This window comes from Egretta garzetta, unplaced genomic scaffold, assembly GCF_000687185.1.
Source record: "Egretta garzetta isolate BGI_Z169 unplaced genomic scaffold, ASM68718v1 scaffold117, whole genome shotgun sequence".
Lineage (NCBI taxonomy): Eukaryota > Metazoa > Chordata > Aves > Pelecaniformes > Ardeidae > Egretta > Egretta garzetta.
The window spans coordinates 4054007-4061236 of NW_009260479.1; the positions used below are offsets into that span (position 1 = coordinate 4054007).

General features: G+C 39.1%; 1 protein-coding gene across 3 annotated transcripts in view; it reads left to right on the forward strand.

The window, feature by feature from the left end:
* The first annotated feature begins 1095 nt into the window (after nt 1-1095).
* The window catches only part of GALNT11 (polypeptide N-acetylgalactosaminyltransferase 11), a 46090-nt gene continuing 39955 nt past the window's right edge, over nt 1096-7230 (forward strand). For 2 of the 3 annotated variants that reach the window (XM_009644080.2, XM_035899654.1), the window contains exon 1: nt 1102-1121. The gene's annotated coding sequence lies outside the window, so the exon portion shown is untranslated. Of the gene's footprint in view, nt 1122-7230 lie in introns of all 3 variants that reach the window. The other variant, XM_035899653.1, reaches the window with a different exon arrangement.

Below are 7230 nucleotides of genomic sequence, written 5' to 3' on the forward strand. Positions count from 1 at the left end.
TGTTCTGTAGTACTAGTAGTAACTTAATTGCAGCCGTTTTGCATTTCATACAAGTACAAGTATAGTCTTTTGAAGTTTCTAGTCTGAGTTTGCAAATGTGTTTAGTGTAGATTTTGCATACAGCTGTTGATTTCAGTACCGAGTTCTGCACAAGTGGACAGTAGATGTCTGCTTAGAGCTAACTGTAGAGCTGGGATTTGCAGAAAAACCTGTGCAAAATGCAGTGTCTGTGGTCAGTAGTCACAGGTTTAAAATTGAGACTGGTCAACCCCAGTTTTCACTGTCCCACACAAAAGTACTTCAGTGAGGTCTGTTTTGTTGCCAAATCTGCTGCCGGCTTTTTTGGCAGGAGGGCTGTACAAATGAAGTCTAAATTTTTACTTTTTCTTTTTTCTTTTTTTAGAATTGAAAATGTGTTTTCACTTTGCTTGTAAAAGACTAGAAAAAAAGCCCAGAGCAGTTTTGATGATTTTTTTTTTTTTTATGATGAACAGAAAGCATACCTAGAAAATTTCAGTCAAAATGTGGAAATTTTATAAAATTATTAGGGATTTGGAAAAAGAGGAGTAAAGGAATTTTTCAAATTGAAATTTGTGTACAAACTTAGTGATTGTTTTCTCTAGCATTACTATGGTCTAATCCATTTATACTGTGATAAGGAATGCCTTGGAACTACACTGATGGATTACGCTTCTCTAGTGAGTGGCAGTAAAATGACCAGTCTTGCTTCCAAGTGCATGAATCTGTACGGATCGTGCATCAGCTGGGGTGGGGGAGGAGGGAGAAAAGAGAGAGAGAGAAAACAATTCTAAACAAACAGAAAAAACAGATTGGTGCTCTTGGGGCAGTGTATGCTGTCAAATGAGAAATAGCCTTGCAGCATTCATGTCCTAAGACCCATCCAAATTAGCCTGTTGTCATAGAGAACCTTGTGTTTGTTACCCCATTCCCAGTTAGGACTTGCAAACAGGACTCAGCAACAAAGTGTTAAGTTTCAGGCTCAGCGTTTTATTGTTCACTGAGAATGAAGACACCAACTGGGTTTGACTGCTACTGCAGTAAATGTGTTTTCACTATGTAACCTTGCACTGCTTCTTTAGTGCCGACTCTTCTGGAAAAAGGTGAGCATTCTTCTGTTCAGCTGTTCACGTAGAAGTATACCTTATTGAATTATTTTGTATGCATCTGTATTTTTACTGTTATTTTGGTGAGCTTTGCAGACACAAAATGCAAGGAACAGCTAAGTAGATTTTGAACATTTAGAAAAGGTATTAAGCAGCTTACTTGTGTGTAGTTGACCTTGTAAGCTCTCTTACATTTTGCATTTGTATATGGTGCTGGAGGGTTGTTAAACTAATATTTGGATACATGGATCTTTTAAGTGGGAGAGATGCATTGAAAAACAACTTGTCAGTGTGGGGTTTTAGATCTTTGTTTTCTAAGCTATTTGTGAAGAAGGAAGGGCTGTATTACAAAATGCATGCATCTTTGGAGACGGTGCATGAACATTCTGGCTTCCCTGGGTGCTGGTTTTGCTAATGAAAAGAAAATCTCGCTGTTTCAATTGGAAGAAAGTATTAGCAACAAAAAGGAAGAAGGTATTTTTAGGACTCCGTGAATGGCATGACATGTATTTATATGCCAGATGGCTTAAAGTAATATCCAGCCAAGCAGCCCTGTGGTGCAAAGTTTGTTAGGGGGATAGTAAGAAAATTCTGTGTCTATAAGGGTGCTTTGGGAAACAATAGCTTTTTTGGGGGGAATGAGGACACTGCAGCAGTGTGAAACTGTCTACTGTATAGCACTTATTTACTCAGTACTGAGCAGTAGGATTTTGGTAAGCTCATGTTTCTAATCCAAGCGTACTTGCTTTCTCTAATCAGACTGGACTATTACGTTACTTCTCTTGATGCAATGTTTACCATTGGTTAGAACTAAAATGGGTGTTCTTTTCTGTTATTTGTTAACATGAGATCCTGACTCTTATGAAACTTTTTCTTTCCAAAACTTGTAACTGCTTTTTCAATTTAAATTGTGTCCTTAAATGAGAGCCCTTTTGAAATACTCTAGCTCTTTGGAGAGGAGGAGTATGTGAAGAGAAAAGTATCCTTTATCAGTAAGGAAAAAAAAATCTAGTGTGTTGTTGACAAAGAAGTGAAGGATGTTACTTCAGAAGATACTTTAAAACTTCTTTAAGGGAGCATTTGAAATGGAGGTGGGTAAAGAAGGAACTTCATATTTTTATTATAGAAATGCTAAGGTGTCTGCAGTCTCTCTGGTATGGCAGCTTGCTAAGTAAAGGTTTTTCAGTGGAGTTGAGAAACTCCAAGAAGCTCATTAAGTAAAGTTATGTTCCTAGAGGAGGCGTTTCAATATATAGTCCATGGATTTAAAAATGATCGTATGCAATATTTAGACATCTCTGGTTAAAGTCCAAAAACTGAAATAGAAATGAGTATATAAGGAAGTCATTTGACAGTGGTAAAATAGTGAGGGCTGAGAACCTAAAGACATAAAGAAGATGAATTTAAAAATTTTTCCTAAAGCACTTTGTGCTTTACAGACTTAGTATAGTTTCTTAGGTCTTCAACAATTCCAGCAACTAGTCTATCTATGTACCTTTCTTTATCTGTAAAGTATAATGAACATTATTGGTGTTTTAAGATTATTTGTCTCTTGGTCAAAATTTGTATTCATTCCAGGAGGATTTATTTTAGGTGGTATGGCATGGATTTGCATAGCTGTGCTGAAATGGCTAAACTGTTGGCTCTCGAAGCTTTTAGAGTTGCATTTAGAAGTGACTTACAGAGGCTAATTAAAAATAGATCTTAGTGTGTCATCTCATTAAAATGAATGGGAACAGTGATCTTATGCAAGAGGACAGCCTGTGGTCCACAGTATATTGCTGTGACTGGAGTTATATTGGTCTTTTTTTAACTCTTATTCTCCCACCTTGCACCTCCCTAAACAGTCTGGCTCCGTTTTCTTGCTAACATCCCTGCAGGTAGCAGCAGGCTGGTATTAGGTCCCCCCAGCCAAAGCCATCTCTTCTGCAGCCTGAAGAAGCCCAGCATCCTCAGCTTCTCCTCACAGGGCAAGTCTTCCAGCCTGTGACCATCTTGGTGGCCTTCCACTGAACTCACTCCAGTTCATTGATATTGGTCTTGCACTGGCAAATTCCAAACTGGGTACAGTGCTCTGCCTGTGGTCTTACCAGTGCTGCGTGGGGTGGTGTAATTGCATCCCTCCATCAGCTGGCTGTGCTCCTGTTGATAAGCCCAAATGCTGTCAGCTGTCATTGCTGCAAGGGCATGCTGTTGGCTCGTGTTTAGCCAGACCTCCCATGTCCTTTTCTGCAGAGCTGTTCCCCAGGGAATTTTTCAGTGGCCAGGGAGTTTGTCACTCCCAGGGTGCAGATCTTAATGTTTGTCCTTGCTGAATGTCACAAGGTAGGTTCCTGTACGCCCACCCTGTCTTTCCATGAGTAGTTACCTGCCTATATTGTGTCAAAAATAGTGACTTTTATTAATAAAAGTACAATGACCCATCCCTTCTGTAAAGTCAAAAAATTGATGACTGTTTTTAACTAAAAACAAACTAGCAGGTAGATCTAATTTAGTGCTAGAACAGTCCAGTAGGAGGCTTTTTTATAAGGAGTTAAACTGGGTTGGCGCTTAGATTCTAGAACACATGAAACACTTAAGCTTTTACTTGGAAATATCTCTGGCTTTTGTTCTGAATGTATGTTCAATGGATGTTGCTCCTAGTGATGTGTTTTGGAGTCTGAAACAAAAGCTGCCTAGGGTGTCCCTTTTTCATCTTGTTGGGCTATTAACCGTGACTCTCCCGTAAGACTGGTTGCAATATAAGGGATGCCTGGAAAAAAAAAAAATTCTCATGAAAGTGCAGAAGCTGCTGTGAATGGCATCTCTGTTTGCGTGATGTGTGTGTTGGAGTCCTATTTCTTCCTTATCTGGCCTCTGTTCATCATACTGTTAATGCCTTTGTTTGCTAGTGATTTAACAAGAAAATCGGAAAGCCTGTTCGTGCTGATGCTTGTTTTGGAAGAGGAGAGGTGGCAGCCATGACTTCTTGGAGGCCAAGAAATAGATAAGGAGTTAAGGCTTTCAAAAGAGCAAAATTGTATTTGTAAGTAGTGTTACTTTATCTTCTGGGGCTTTTTCTCCTCCAAATAAATAACATAATAAAAATTAAAAGCTTCTGTAGAAAGTCATGCAGCGAATTATCCTAAGACTCTGTAGAAATATAAAATTTGTTTAATGATTTTTTTTTTTTTACTAGAATGCTCTTTAAAAATGAAGATTATGCAGATATGTTCCTTTCCTTAATATAGGTCCAAAATACACAGGCAGTCTTGCAGGAAATCTGGGTAGTATGAGTTGTATCCCTGTCTTCGTTTTCTTTTTTTTTTTTAAGAACAAAATATTTTCTTGGAAAAACTACAAGCAGACTTTAAGGTTTTCTCAAATAATTCTTACTCCTATTTCAAAAACGTTGAGGTTAATCTGATCCTCTGTTTGACCTCTGACAAACATGGGTTTTGGCACAGTCATGAAATATCTAGTCATACGGTGTGTTTACTAAACTGCTGAGGTTAATCCAAGCAGATGTCAGTGTTTAAGCAGTGGCTGGCCATAGAGCCTGTAGCTACTTCTGCTCTTCAAGCCAAAATACTGTGAAATGTGGTTGGCATTTTTTTTTCATTAAAAATATTGAAGGCTAATGTATTGGGCCAATGTTAGTTAGAGCTGCACAGGTTACTAATTACAAACCTCTCCCAGGCTGTCTGGGAGAACAGAGTTGTATCGTTGTTGGGCCAGTTATTAAATGAATGTAAATGTTACTGGGTTTGTATGAAATTAATGCCATGCTGGTGGTGTAAGGGTGCTGCGAGAAGTTGGTGCGACACGGAAAGCAGTATTGCACAGTAATTACTGAAGCTCGAGTCTTGCAGGTAGGGTCCTGGAGTTTTCTCCAGCTTTGCAATTGATTGACTTTCAGAAACTTTTACTAAGTTACTTACGTTTAACTTTTATAGTTCTTCAAAAAACAAAACATCAATGATTTACTACTTGTGCAAGGAACTGAGACTTCTTTACTGGAATTCATGGAAATTAGAGAGGAATATTTTACTCTTGGCATTTCTGGCATTCGGGTCTGCAAACTCAGTTCCAAGGCTTTGCCAAAGGCTGAAAACTATCAGGGAATAAATGTATGACATTCAAAACAGAGCAACAAGAGAGAGACAGAAAGGCAGAATACTTGGTTAGAAATTCTCGGAATACTGTGCCTTTCACCCTTGATTTCTTCTGAGCTGATGTGGGCAGCTTCCAAGATACTTTTTTTTTTCCTTTCTTGGTCACCCCAGTGGCCACCAAAATGGATTGTAATTTCCTCATATAGGAGATTCTGTCACCTTGAGTGATTTATGTTTGCCATGTTGAAGTATCTCTGGATTCCTAGTACACCAATGCAAATAGCCATAAAGCCCATGTATCGCTAGAATGTTGATGTGAATGAATGCTTGTAAAATACTTCAGGGTGTTATCACTTATTTGCTGTGAAAGCTCCTCTCATACTGAGGGAGAGGAAATGTATTCTGTTCATTCTGGATGTTCTTCATTATGTGAGTTTTTGGGAAAGAGAATTGTTTGAGGTATTTTGGAAGCTTACTTTTGGCTGCTGTGTCACTTTTCAGAAATGAAGGGGAGAAACACAGTAGACCCTTCAAGCCTAGTCTAAACTACCAGTAAAATCTGTGAGGAACTGTATTATGAAACAATTTTTCTTGATATGTTTAAATCATAGATTTTTTTTATGGCAGTTTTTTTTTTAGTATTTCTGTTTGCATTTGAATACATAAATAGAAATGAATTTTAACTATGGTGTCCAAATAGCAATTTAGTGGTGACTGGGCTTAGTGTTACTGTATTTGTTGCATAGGTGAAAATTATTCTTATTAGCCCACTGACATTATTATCTGGATAATGCAATTCTGCTTTTTTGCTTTAAGTTGTTTCTATCTAACTGTTCAAACCTGCTAGCTCAGCTTGTGTTAGCAGAGCTTTATGGCTGTTGAGTTAAAAATGTATTTACCTGTTTTTCTCATGCAGCATGTTTCAGGGCTGAGAGAGATACTAATGCTTAGGATTTGAAAGGCATATCCTTTGCATCTCCTGTATTCAGGAACAGCCTGTCTCCATTAAAAAATAAAAGGTGAGGAAAAAGGAGGGGGGGGGGGGGGGGAGGGGGGAAAAAAAGGGGGGGGGGGGGGGGGAAGAATGGTCTGGCCTTAAGTTTCAAGATCCTGCTTGGAGAAATCAGCTGGGAGAGGATGGATGTTTAAGACATCAGGATACTGTGACCATGCATAGGCAGTCAGAGGCAGTTGTTGGGTAAATTGGCAAAGTGTGTTTGCTAGAAGACTTCATGTAACTGGAGAGCAAAGGAGTTCTGGACAGGGTAAGGCTTTTATTCTCTGTATCCAGATGGCTTGCAGAAGAAAGTCATGGGTAAGGAGACGGATGAGGTAAGAATCAAGGGCCAGCTGAAGTATTCTCTCCTCCCTCCCTCCCTCTGGTGTGTACTGAAGTGGTTATTTTTTCATTCCATGCTGAAATGAGTGAAGGGGTACTTGTTTCTTGGTATATTGAGGAGAGGTGGAGATGTATTGATGTGATTGTACTTTGTATGCATAAAAGTGTAGGACTGGAAAGGTTCTCCTGGTTCCTCAGTGCAGGTCCCAAGCAAGACTGGCATTGCTTAGGACTTGAAAACTTACTGTGGCTTCTTCCCTGTAAGAATATCTGTAAGAAGTCATGGTCAGCCTAAAACTGTCTAAAACTGGAGTGTTCAGCTCTGACGCAGATTTTTAATTCTGTGGCTGCTTCAATGGTAGAAGTGGTTGAAATCCATAGGACAGTGGTTGTATAAATGCATATGTGTTGGTGAATAAAGTAAACTGGTAAGCCTCAATGTGCTTTTCAAAGGCAGGGTTTAAATTTTTTCCGTTCTGCCTTCAAAAGTGTCATGGTTTAACCCCAACAGGCAATTGAGCATCACACAGCCGCTGGCTCACTCCCCACCCCATGGGATGAGGGAGAGAATTGGAAGAGTAAAGGTGAGAAAACTTTGGATTGATATAAAGACAGTTTAGTAGGTAAAACAAAAGCTGTGCACACAAGCACAGCAAACCAAGGAATTCGTTCC